This window comes from Corvus hawaiiensis, chromosome 12 (assembly GCF_020740725.1).
Source record: "Corvus hawaiiensis isolate bCorHaw1 chromosome 12, bCorHaw1.pri.cur, whole genome shotgun sequence".
Lineage (NCBI taxonomy): Eukaryota > Metazoa > Chordata > Aves > Passeriformes > Corvidae > Corvus > Corvus hawaiiensis.
This window is the reverse complement of record NC_063224.1, coordinates 17,822,712-17,835,136: the sequence shown is the minus strand read 5'-3', so window position 1 is coordinate 17,835,136 and position 12,425 is coordinate 17,822,712. Positions and strand designations below refer to the sequence as shown.

General features: G+C 43.6%; 1 protein-coding gene across 1 annotated transcript in view; it reads left to right on the top strand.

Moving 5' to 3' along the window:
• Positions 1-249: 249 nt before the first annotated feature.
• The window catches only part of CDH8 (cadherin 8), a 151,350-nt gene continuing 139,174 nt past the window's right edge, over positions 250-12,425 (top strand). Inside the window, exon 1 of the mRNA XM_048316836.1 lies at positions 250-827. The gene's annotated coding sequence lies outside the window, so the exon portion shown is untranslated. The remainder of the gene's footprint in view (positions 828-12,425) is intronic.

Below are 12,425 nucleotides of genomic sequence, written 5' to 3'. Positions count from 1 at the left end.
CCCGCGGCCCCTCGGGGTGCTGCCGCATCCCCTCCTCATCCCTCTCCCGGCCCCCCCTCCCGGCGGGCATCCCCCCGAAGGACGAGGGGTCTCCTCCTCGCCGGCGCTCCGGGCACGTCCCAGCCCCAGCGGGCGCGTCCCCGGTGGCCCCGCTCCGGGCCCGGCCCCCCCGCCCCCGGGTCCGCCCGGTGCCCACCCCCGCCCGCCCTCCCTCCATCCCGCATCCCTCCCTCCGTCGCTCCCGGGCGGCCGGAGGAGATGCCCCGGCGCGGAGTTGGCGGCCCGGGTGCCCGGCACGGCCGCGGGGAGCGAGCGGCGCCGCCGCCCCTGGAAAAGTTGTGTGCCTGCCGGGGGGAAGGCGGGCAGCGGAGGGAGGGGGAAAACCACCACCCCAAAGTGCTTACACGAATTTCCCAGCGCTAGACCTGCCTCCGAGATCAGCCCAATAAGAGCTGTCAGGGGAGGCTCCCGGCTCACTTTTCCACATCGCTTCACAGTTACGTTTGGCAGGCAGGCAGGCACGATAGTGCGCTCAGCCCCGGAATTAGCAGATTTATTTGGAATATCCCTGCTTTCCTGGAGACGTGCGGCTGCCGCTGGCTTGTGCGACGGGAGAAATTAATAACTGCACTCCGGCATGCAGGCACAGCGACCCGGGAAGCCCAGCAACCAGCGGCTCCGCCAGCATCGGCAGCCTAGGAAAGCATGAGAAGAAAATCTGGAGAACCCTGCCTGTTCCCAGGGACTGGCTGATGTTTTTTTACCTCATCCTTTCAATCCGTGCGTGAAGTGGCTGTGGGCGAGCGGCTCCCTTGCTCCTTGAAAGAGTGAGTATTCATTTTATTCAGACAATTTGCGGCTGGCTGGCAGAGGGCTCTCTCTCTGTGGGTTTCTGGCTGACTTGGGCTCTGTGTGCGTGCGAGGTGCGCTGGGCGAGCGCCTTCCTCGTCCATAGGTGCGGTATTAGGCTGAACCGGGGTGCTTCATTAAGTCGGATGTTTTCAAATTGCCGATAATGAAAATGTCGTAGGATGCTTATTAGTATTTTATTATTACTATTATCATTATTCTCTCGGGAGAAGAAGTGGTGGTAATTGTATTTGTCTTCCCGCTTGTCGGTGGTTTTTTTTTGGGGAGGTTATTTTTCCTTCCGTTCTACAACCCTGCTTTAAAGGATCAGGAGGACTTTGGATCACAGAGGGTTGCTTCTAAGGCTGACGAACCCGTTTTTTCTCCTTGTTTTCTTATTTAGTACAATAAGTCTCTGGGCTATTTCACTGTGTTGAATAGATGCAGGGCTGCATTCATGCATTGAAATAGATTGCAGTTTTCGTGCTGAGAATAAAAATCACCCACCAGCCAGATATGTAAATGAGGGAGGAGGAGGCTGGAAGAACCTTGAGGGGGGGAAATCCCCCTGATTTATCATCACCTTCCCTCCCCCCCCAAAGATTTGCACCCCCTAAGTAAGTAAATAAATAGGAATGGCTTCATAGCTTCCTTTCCTACTTTGAGAGAGGAAAGCATCCCATAATTGCTGCTCTTCTTATAAAGCTGCGATGGGGATGAATCTGTGGCCATAACTAGCCAGGAGTCATCCCTGTCCCACAAGTTGTTTTTTTTCCCGTCCTTTGGCTGACTAAACAGAGGATGCACCCAGCTGAAACTTGGGAGAGGGAGAAAGCCCCTTAGCCCCAGCCACTCGTTTGCTGCCTCGCTGCCAAGGCTCCCAGAGCAGAAACGCAGGAGCCTGTGGCCCCCTGAAGCTGCTGTTCCACTAAACGCTTCATCTTCTCTTTGAGGAAGGCAGAGGAGGAACACATCCTTCTATTCTGCTTGGCTCCAGTATGTGCTGGGTAGCAGCATCCCAGTCGGGAGCCCCGAGCCGCCAGACAGCATCCCTGCTCGGCAGCACCAGCGCCGGGCTTGGCTGGGAGGCACTGCAAGGCTCCAGCACAGAAGCCTGTGGCAGTTTCTAGGTGGGTAATACAAAAGAGATTAATTCAAATCCTTGTTTAGACTCTGCCTACCGCCATGAAGGTGACACTACTTAACACAGGCAGGAATTCCTTTGCGGTTCGTCGCCGTTCGGTCATGTCTTGCATTTGTCTCAATTCAAACAGTTTGCGTTTAGTAGCAGACTAAATAGAGTGGAATCAATCCAAGCTGGCGTTGAACGGCGCTGCACAAACCTGCTGGCGTTGCCAACAGGTATCAAACTGTACCCTCGCTCTCCTCCCTTTCAGACAGGCACAAACACACACACTCTGTTTCATGCAAACGAGTCTGGCTCTCTTCTCTGAAAGGAGAAGAAACACTCATACAACTTTTATAAAGGCTGACACCTCTAAGTAGCCAACTTGATCACATAAACGGCTCGCCCGTCGTGGCGCTGGGTATCGCAGACAGGTGTTTTTGGGAGGCGCTGATTGCAACTACTCAAATAAACGTTCACTGTTTATTGTTTCCAATTTAACAGGTTAGCGCTTAACGGAAGGGAAGTTAACAGCTGCTCACTTCAGTTTCAATTAAAGAATAGAGCTGATAACTCCCAAAGCTATAGATAAAAATCCTCTTAACTTCATTCACTCTCTTTTGGAAATTCTTCAAGAGTTTCTCCGCAACAAGGATAAGGAGAAATATGCAGTGCTCTTGTATGAATGGTATTCCTCCTCTATGTTCAATACCAGACTGCTGTGAGCAAGTACAGACTTCACAATTGGCTTCTCAGTAAATATAAGCAAATAATGAATAAACTCAGAAGACTGGAAAATTACCCTCATGTACATTTTACCCACCTTAAATAAAATGATGAATCCTCTAGAAGAAGTTAGTATTTGGCATATTTCACACCCATAAAATCTGCTAACATCAGAAGCCAAAAGCTCTCTGTGGTGTTACCTCCCAGCCTAATTGTATGCATGTTAGAGACAGAAGAACCTTCGGAAGTGGTTATTATGTGATATTTTCTTCCTTTAAACCTTATTGTTCCACTTCACTGCTTACAGAACGAGCACAGCTTGCTGGTAGCTTCCTCCTAAGCTATTTATTAACTCCCTCTTTTTTCCAAACTTGCATCCTGGCTATGGAGGACTTTGTTTTCCATGCTTACTTGTAAGCTGAGGGCCTTCAGTGTCCTTGGAGATCGAAGCATTTCATGTAAGTTGGTTCTTAAATTATCCAGGTGAACAGTTTGTTAACTGGGCAGGCTGCTAGCCAAGAAACTAACTTTGGACATTTTCTTCAATATTAAAAAATCAATAACACTCTGTGTGCCTGCTTAACAAATGCAACTGGTTTTAATAAGAAGTATGGCTTTATATGACAGCTACCCCTTTTATGTTTTTTGTTAAAAATGAAAGAAGTTTTCATCGCTGTGAGGTGAGGTAGAATCCTCCCTAGATGAAGTCACTCAGTGCTTTTTCAATGTTCTTTAGTCATTCCCATCAGCTCCCGCTACTGAGGTCCAAAACAGAGTTGTAAAGGGGGAAGCAGTCCCACAATCATATTTAAATTCACTTTTCTGTGAATTTGTAATCATTTGAATTTTTGCCATTTGTGATCTTCTGGATTTTTCCAATAACACTGCACCTTTATCAAATCAATTTAATCGATCCCTGGGCACTTTATTTGCACGACTGTTAACATATGATGCATTGTCTTCTCTGAAAAAAATATCCTTCTCCCTTCTTCAGGATGTAGAACCATTTCAAGTGAGAACCCACAATCAGCCGTGGACATAGATTTAGGTCTATTAGTCCCTGAAGCACGTCTTGAATTTTCTTTCTGTTTCATCTCACACAGTTGCAGATTTCATCTTTTTAAAGCTTCCTTTAGGAAGACCATTCCCACAGACTTTAGCTGGGACTTTTTTGGACATTTATTGAAAATAGGGGCCTGGAACCCACCCACTTGACTCTTGGTATGCACAGATCATTTAATTTCCAAAACTTGAGGGACTTTAAAGGGAGAGGAATACTGGCCTCTGAGATTATGGACAAGAAGGAATGTGAACATGTCTTATAATTTCTCGGAGCTGTGTATTTCTAAGTGATGATTGTGCATGTTCTGTAACAGAAAGCTCATGCAGGAATTTTTATAAATCCCCCATACCCATCAGATACCCCATATCTCAGCAGTATTCCTTTTCCATTTTAATATTATTAGAGCCTGACCTACTATCAATACAATTGTATGCTTATAGTATACATTAAAGTGGTATCATAAGAGTCTTTCATCTATGAGTATAAAATAATAAAACCTAAATCCTTTCAGTGGGAGGCAAATGCTATGGCAATTTGAGCTTGGAACATTTTAAGCATCATTGCTACCATAAGATCACATCAATAGAATTAAATTAGATCATGGAAACTCAACATTTTTCTTAGTGTTGTTGCCATAGAAAAGGTGGCTCACTTCAGAGCTTTCTGAACATAACTATTTGAGCAGTAGACAGACAGAGAACAAAATAAAGTCCAATTTGAGATTTCAAATGTGTTTCTGTATATATAGACACACATTTATTTTGTTCTAGAATAAAATTCCCTTCTTTGTTCTAGAATCTGTTCAGCATGTTTCTCATTTTGTCAACCACATAAATAACATCAACTCAGTGGCATTTCAACTACATTAATAAAATTTTGTTCCCAAAATACATTGGGTACTGATGGTACCTGGAGTAGTAAATTCAAGCTGAAAAGAAAAAAAATTATCTGTGAACCAGTTCAGTCACCAACAGATAGTCTTTTAGCTGGAGTCAGATGCTATAAAATCTGATTTCCACCTGCCTTAGCCATGAGAGCAACCTTTATCCATGGGTTGGTTGCAGTGATAGCGCTCATAGAATTGATTTTCCAAGGTGTTGATCATGATGTGTCTTGTGGAAATCATTTGAAATTGAGAATGGTGAGCACCCTGGCTCAGATTTGAGATTAGCAATGTCTCCCAGTCCCAGATCTGAGAAGGGAAAGCTCCCATGGGAAGTGTCTCCTGTACCCCGCAGTGCCCAAGCCCTAGACAAACTCACAAAGGTGTTTCTCAGTGTCTTGTTCAGGCCTTTGCAACAGATGTGGGAGTTCAGAACATGAAAACAGTCTTGGCAGTATCTAGTTCACAGTTTCAGCTCTCTGATTTGGTGTCCGTTCATGCAAAGTGGCTTTTTCCAGGCAACCAAAGCTCAGCCTCATTTGAAGAACTCCCATAACCATTTACACTAATTTCCTTTGCAGTCACTGATGATCAGCATCATATGCACGTATTTTATTCATTTATGTTTTATAAAAAGATAAATATAAAACTTATGTATTTTTATACATACTTGTTATTCCCAAGCTCTCAATACTACTGCAGATGGAGCGCATGCACTCAAGAGGGAGTGCAATTCTCTGAGTTTTGCAACCCTTCAGATGTGAATCTCTCTTATGGATTAAATGTAACAGCCATGATTGCCCTTTAAGTAACAGAGCATCAAAACTTAATGTCACTGAAGTTTAGATTGAGTTCTGTGCTCGTGTCTGACCTTTAGTTTTTTGCGTGTTTCCGAAAGTTAGATTAAAACAAAGGAATGGGGAGAAAAAACCCCACAAAATCTCAGCTGGGCTGCTCCAGAAGAAATAAGTTTAACATTGGAGAGCCCTAATTCTTTCCAAACAACTCATCTAAATTGATGGTAAAACTGCCATCAAATTCAGTGACGCAAAATTAGAAACCTTCACTTCTAATTTGGCATATCTCAGCAGAGGAGATTTGAGGTTTACTGCAGTCATACTGTAGAGTTAGAAAGGTCCAGGTATATTCAGATTTTTTCTTTTTAAAAAATTTTAGTGCACGTACACGTTGATGCATATGGCTGGAGAGTTTATGTGGCTTTCACATAATCATGATGCCCAGTCATAATTTTAAAATCTTAGTTTAATCAGAACACGTCAGGAAAACGTATGGGTTTTTCCTTCATTACTATGTTTTGTTCATTTCTGTAGAGAATACCTAATATTCATGAAACAAAACCAATGGAAACGAAAGTTCTGTTGTACGTATTTATATATTAAAAAATAAAAAAGACTGAAAAGCCCAGAAAGCAAGATATTTATGTCCTCCATTAATATTTAAAGTTTTTTTTTTTTTCAGGAAGCACAGGATAAGCACATCCCAGCTGCTGAAAGTCCCCTGATAAACAATGCCCCAGGCAGAGCACAGTTAACACCTAATTCTCTGTCACAGGCCAATCTGTTTGCCATTTTATGAGCTCAATTCATGTTGAGCACAAATTGCCTTTTTTCCCTTCTCTCGTTTCGGAGTGATAGAGGTCTCAAATTATGTAACGCACCTTCTGAGGAGGGAGCAAGGGTGTGACAGCTGGGGCTGGCACGGGCTGAGGTTGTTCAGCCTGTGCAATGCAGTTCTATTTCAGTCAGAGGAAAATCGCTTTAATCAGTGGACTGGAGAGAATAAAAATTACTTCAGATCACTTCTTCCTCTTTCTATAGGATGGAAAAAGTGCTGATGTGACTATTTTTGTTTGTTTCTGGACCACTCTGGAAGTCTTGTCTTTCTTCTCTGTTTTGAACCTGTTTTGAGATGATGTTCTGACACACATCAGAGGAGTGTCTGACTCCCAGAAACCCAAACCTTTCTTTTTGCCTAAGTGTAAGAAGTTGATAGGGAAAGTTGCAAATACCTTTTGTTTTTCTGTAGAGCTAAAATAGCTGTATTGCCATTTAATGCCTATTGCTTTGGTATCAGCTGTCATGAAAAAGGAAAAAATCCACTCCAAAAAAACCCCAACCCAATCAAACAAAAAGCTCACACAACCAACCAAAACCAAAATGATCTTAAAATATTGTAAATACTTATTTCATTAGGGAGGAAATGTCACCTTCAGCTTCAAACTGTGGAGCACATGCTGTCTCTTTGTCCTGTACCTGAGCATGTGTAGCACACTGGAAGTCCTGGGCACTGCACAGTGAAAGGAATAATAAAGAGTAAAAATAGTTTGAAGGTTCTGACGACACCCTTGGTGGGTTTCTTTAAAAGCATTCCGGTTCCATAAAGTAGTGACTGCTTCTGGAAAGACTGACAGCTTTATATAAAAAAAGTCTGAGCCTTGGCAGCTTTAAAGTTGGCCCATATTGATTTTACTATCGAAGAGTAATAAAAATAAGAAATTCTATTGTTACCAAGAGAAGTAGAACAATAAGCATGATAACACTGGGTCAAGATACTCTTTTGTGGTTTGATTTTTTAAGAAAGGATTTCCTGATAGTAGTTATTTGTCAAAAATTATAAAAATTTACGTAGACACATAAAACAGACTTTGTAGATATGATAAAGTATCATGTTAAACAGTCACATAATAACAAACAATTTATTATAATATTGAGATGTATTTCAGTGTGATGGATGTTGTCATTTTCTCTTTATCCCAAAGCCTCAGTGAAGCAGTGTAATGACCTATATCCTGTAGCAGCTTCATCTCCACTCCAGAACACCAGTTATGGTGTTTCCCAGTTAAAGCACCAAAATAAAGGAAAGAAGAAGAGGAATTTATCTTAGAAAGACTTTTCTAAACCTTCCTTCCTTCTGCCTCTGAAACAGACCCCTAAAACTGAAGTAACCTGCTCTTGGTAACAGTAATCTTCTAGATAGATGAATGAATCCTTCAGTGATTATTTGAGCTCTAAATGTTGAAGAAACTTTCAGCATTTCTGTAGATGTGTGTATCCCTGCATGTCCATATTTTCCCAGTGCATGGATTCTCTGAGCTATATCTGATGCAGGGGCTAACATTGTGCCTAAAACAGTCCTTTAGCATTTTACACAAGCTCAGGAATTCATTTAACAACCTAAAGAACTGTGCAGAAGTCTTTAAAAAGAGTAGCAGAGCATGACTAAGCTTAAAAAAATAGAGTGACCTATCTTTGCTCACTGAATTACTCTGTGTGTGGGCAGGGCAGAACACCTAAGACAAAAGCAGGAGAAAGGTGGTGCCTGTTGCCATTGCTGCTGAAATAAATAATGCTTTGGGAATCTGCTTTTGATTTCCCAGGCAGACATAAGCAAATTGCCACAAGCAGTACATCAACATAAACTTGGGCAATTGATTTGCACTTGGATTGGCAGGAGCCTCTGACAGCACAAAGGATTCCTCGTGCTGCTGCGATAGCAAGAGTTCGTGTAACATTTCCTATCTCATTTCCCTCCCCGTGCAATTTCAGGTGCATGGCCGAGGGAAAGGATGTGTGGATAATGCTTTAATGCTTTTCTGTGTTCCAGCTAACTTCAGGTGACGTAGCAGTCCCTTAAAATCACTGTTAGTGAAATCTAGTGCAGCTACACGGGGTAATTACGGTTTGCAGCAGTGCCTGGGCCATGCCTGGCCCAGAGTGTGGCTGCTGGCTCTGTGCTGCATCCAGCCCCTCTCCAGGGCACTGAGGTGTGCTGGGTCACAGGAGTTCCCTCCTGATTGAGCCTGGTCTCAGACCAGCACATCTGTGGGAGAGGTTTCTGCCCCTAAAACCTGCCAGCATCAGTGAACAAAACCACGGCAGATTGCCATGGTTGGATACCAGGAGTCCATCAGACATTCATTTAAGTAGTTTGCTGTACCTAATTGCTTGTTTGTCCTCTTCTCCAGAAGTTTTCCTCCACTCAGTTTTGTTGATTCAACTATTTCTCTGCTCTCTGAAGCATATAGTGAAACTTCATACACTTTTTGTCAGCACAGTTGTTCTTAAAACTTCCTGCTGCTGTCCTATGGTTGATGGGCTCCTTAGTTCTGAAATGATCTGGGTTAGAATCTTGAAGGAAAAGACTTTTTGGAACACAATTTTGCTGCAAATTATTTTTGTTAACCCACATTTCACTGGCCTGTCTTACAGTGTTGATTGCAAATAGCACAGCTGCAGGGAGAGTAAACGGCAGTGGAGAAGGAATGGGAATGTGTAGCTTGCATGTTGTGGGGGTTGAGGGGGGGTAAGAGCCTCTTAAATGAAAATTGCTCTTGGTGGAATTATAGCATAAGCAATGGCCTAAACTCAGCTCTGTCAAAATGATTTGGTTTTAAAAACACCTTACTATTAAAGGCGTTTAAGTTAACAAGATCATTTTGACAGAACTGGGTTAGGGAGTGACTGCACGAGCAGTTCTGCTGGCAGATAAGAGGCAGGAGAGTCTAGCCAGGGCATGCAATGGCACTTTGCAGTGGGCACTGTGAGCAGGATCTGAGCCACTGCCATGGCAGCGGGGCTGATTACAGCCTCACTCTTCATCTTGCTGTTAGGTGAGGAATTGCTTCTTAATTTGACTGTTTTGTGAGTGAGTGAGTAATCTTTACACAAACGAATAATCCACTGAGGAATAAGAGTTATTATTTATGGCAAGAACTATTCATTCCTTTGCAGAGGAAACATGAACATGCTGCCTATCCAAGGTGATTTAAATCAAGTTCAGGTACAATTTAATGGGTATGTACTGAGAACAGGATGAGTATGGAGCTCAGTTATGCAGGCGAGGATGACATGTTTATTTGTTGGATATGGTGTCTTGATAGTTCTGTTCTGGCAGAATTTGGGTTTGTTCTGCTTTAGTGACAAATTAGAAACCTTTACCACAGATCTCTTGTAAGTGAGAGGGATGGAGCAGCTCTTCTGGGAGGAGAAACTGTGAGAGCTGGCACTGTTCAGCCTGCAGAGGAGAAGCTTTGGGGTGAGCTCAGTGTGGCCTTGCAGGGCCTGAAGGAGCTGCAGGAAAGCTGGAGAGAGACAATTGCCAAGGGCTGCAGGGACAGGACACAGGGAATGGCTGCCCAGTGCCAGAGGGCAGGGCTGGATGGGATATTGGGCAGGAATTGCTCCCTGGGAGGGTGGGCAGGCCCTGGCACAGGGTGCCCAGAGCAGCTGGGGCTGCCCCTGGATCCCTGGCAGTGTCCAAGGCCAGGCTGGACATTGGGGCTTGGAGCAGCCTGGGACAGTGGAAGGTGTCCCTGCCCATGGCAGGGGTGGCACTGGATGGGCTTTAAGGTTCCTTCCAACCCAACCCGCTCTGGGATTCTATGAAGAAGAGTAAAAAGAATTTCTACAAGTGGGACTGGTGCTTCAAGGCCTTTTATTATTGTTACTGAAAACGTAGGGCTCTGTTGTGCTGCTAAACAGGGATGAGTGAAGCAAAGACAATCACTCTTCCCACTGTGGGAAGGCTTAGCATCATTTTGCTGCTTTAGGTGGGAAAGGACCTTGTCTGAATCCTTGAGAAAGGGAATGAGGAAGCAAAAGTTGTAGTGTAGCCAATGCTACAGAGAGGTAAAAACAAACCTGAAAAGTTTAAGAAGCAAGAACAGTGTGATGTAAAAAAAAAAAAAAAAAAAGAAAATTATAAATTCAACAGATATTCCACACCTGTGGGGACAAAAAAAATGGTAAGAAATGGCACTGGCTGGCACTCTCTAGGTAGTCATTAAATGAAGGCCTCTCATCAAGTATTTGAGGTTGCTTGCATTGTAATGAGGATCTGCTAATATTAAATTAACATCTAAGATAGACACTACATATTTAATGTACAAAATATAGTGGATCCTGAAAATTCTACCAAAAAAACCCTTTTGGGCAAAAATCATCAGTGCTTTTTTGGTATCTCTGGTATAACTCATTTAAAGAAAGCAGTATCCAAAGGGTTTTTTTACCTTAATAACATTTGTTTAGGAACTGATAAAATCCACCACAATGAAATAGTGAGGTCAAAGGGCTGAGATCCTGCATATCATCCCTGCAAATGAAATAATGAAAAATCTTTGCTGCGGTTCTTAAGACAAGCATCCATGTCTCTTGTGTGGAGAAACACTAGAGTGGCTCTAAAATCTTTTAAACTGAGATCATGGTGTAAATCAATGCACTGGCATTGTAATAAAGTGGTTTATTTGACCAGAGGAATATTCTGTGCTTTGAAAATGAAAAAAAAAAAAAAGATTTTTTTTTAGAAAGTTTTTTATCATCTTACTTTGCTTCTTTTTCAATGGGAAGTTTATACCTTCAACTACTTTAATTAACTTTATTAATCTTTTTAATAAATCTATTGCATTCCAGTGGTCACCTTTTAAAGCTACAAGATGATTTTAAAATGGTTGTAGTGAAATGAGCTCTGTCAGAAGTGCTTTCCTTCACTCATACACAAAATGAGCTTTATATCTCTGTGTCTGTTGCCATACCTGGCTCTGACTCTATGAAGGGATGAACTCACCGCTGTAACCTGCACAGATCTGAGTTCCAGAAGATGTCCCAGTGTGTGTGACGCTGTTTTCTGAAGCTGTGTGCTGGTCGTGTCCTCCTGTTAGGTTATAAACCTCTTCATAATCACTTTGTGTTGTCCTTGTACAAGACTTGTGCATGCTGTGGCTGAGTTTTATGAGCAGTGTTCCAAGATGCAAGTTTCTGTGAACAGAATAATATTTTTCTAAAACTCTATCACCACACAGAGTGGAAAACAAACCACTCAGCCTTATCGGTACTTCTCTATAGGCTGTGCATGGGGAGCAAAATTTAAGAATATGGTCTTAAGTTTCTGAAAACGTAAGGCAATTGTTTGAATCTCTGCTCCATGACATAGTGGAGCATTTTCTTTCATCCATTTGCTACATTAAAGACATTCTTTATATTCTAAATATTACTTTCCCCTCTCAGGCATGAATGGAGAACTAAAGCTGTTTTGTAAACATCTTTGCTGGATTAGAGTTGAACTGGAGTTGTATATATCAGACAGCGTACAGGGAAACCACTCAGAAGATCACTGAAGTTTTGTTTAAGACAACAGCCCAAGACCATCTGAACATGTGAAGATTAAAAGCAAAAATTTTACTTTCATCAACACCAGCAAAATCTTGATGAAGGTGGAGCACTGCCTCCACCCCTGGGGCCAGCACAGGAAGGACCTGGAGCTGCTGCACAGAGCCCAGAGGAGGCAGCAGCATGAGCAGAGGGATGGAGCAGCTCTGCTGGGAGGAAAGGCTGCCAGAGCTGGCATTGTTCAGCCTGCAGAGGAGAAGCTTTGGGGTGAGCTCAGTGTGGCCTTGCAGGGCCTGAAGGAGCTGCAGGAAAGCTGGAGAGAGACAATTGCCAAGGGCTGCAGGGACAGGACACAGGGAATGGCTGCCCAGTGCCAGAGGGCAGGGCTGGATGGGATCTTGGGCAGGAATTGTTCCCTGGGAGGGTGGGCAGGCCCTGGCACAGGGTGCCCAGAGCAGCTGGGGCTGCCCCTGGATCCCTGGCAGTGTCCAAGGCCAGGCTGGACATTGGGGCTTGGAGCAGCCTGGGACAGTGGAAGGTGTCCCTGCTCATGGCAGGGGTGGCACTGGATGGGCTTTAAGGTTCCTTCCAACCCAACCATTCTGAGATTCTGTGAAATACGCTCTTGAAGGGCCATGTGCTTCTCTTTGTTGC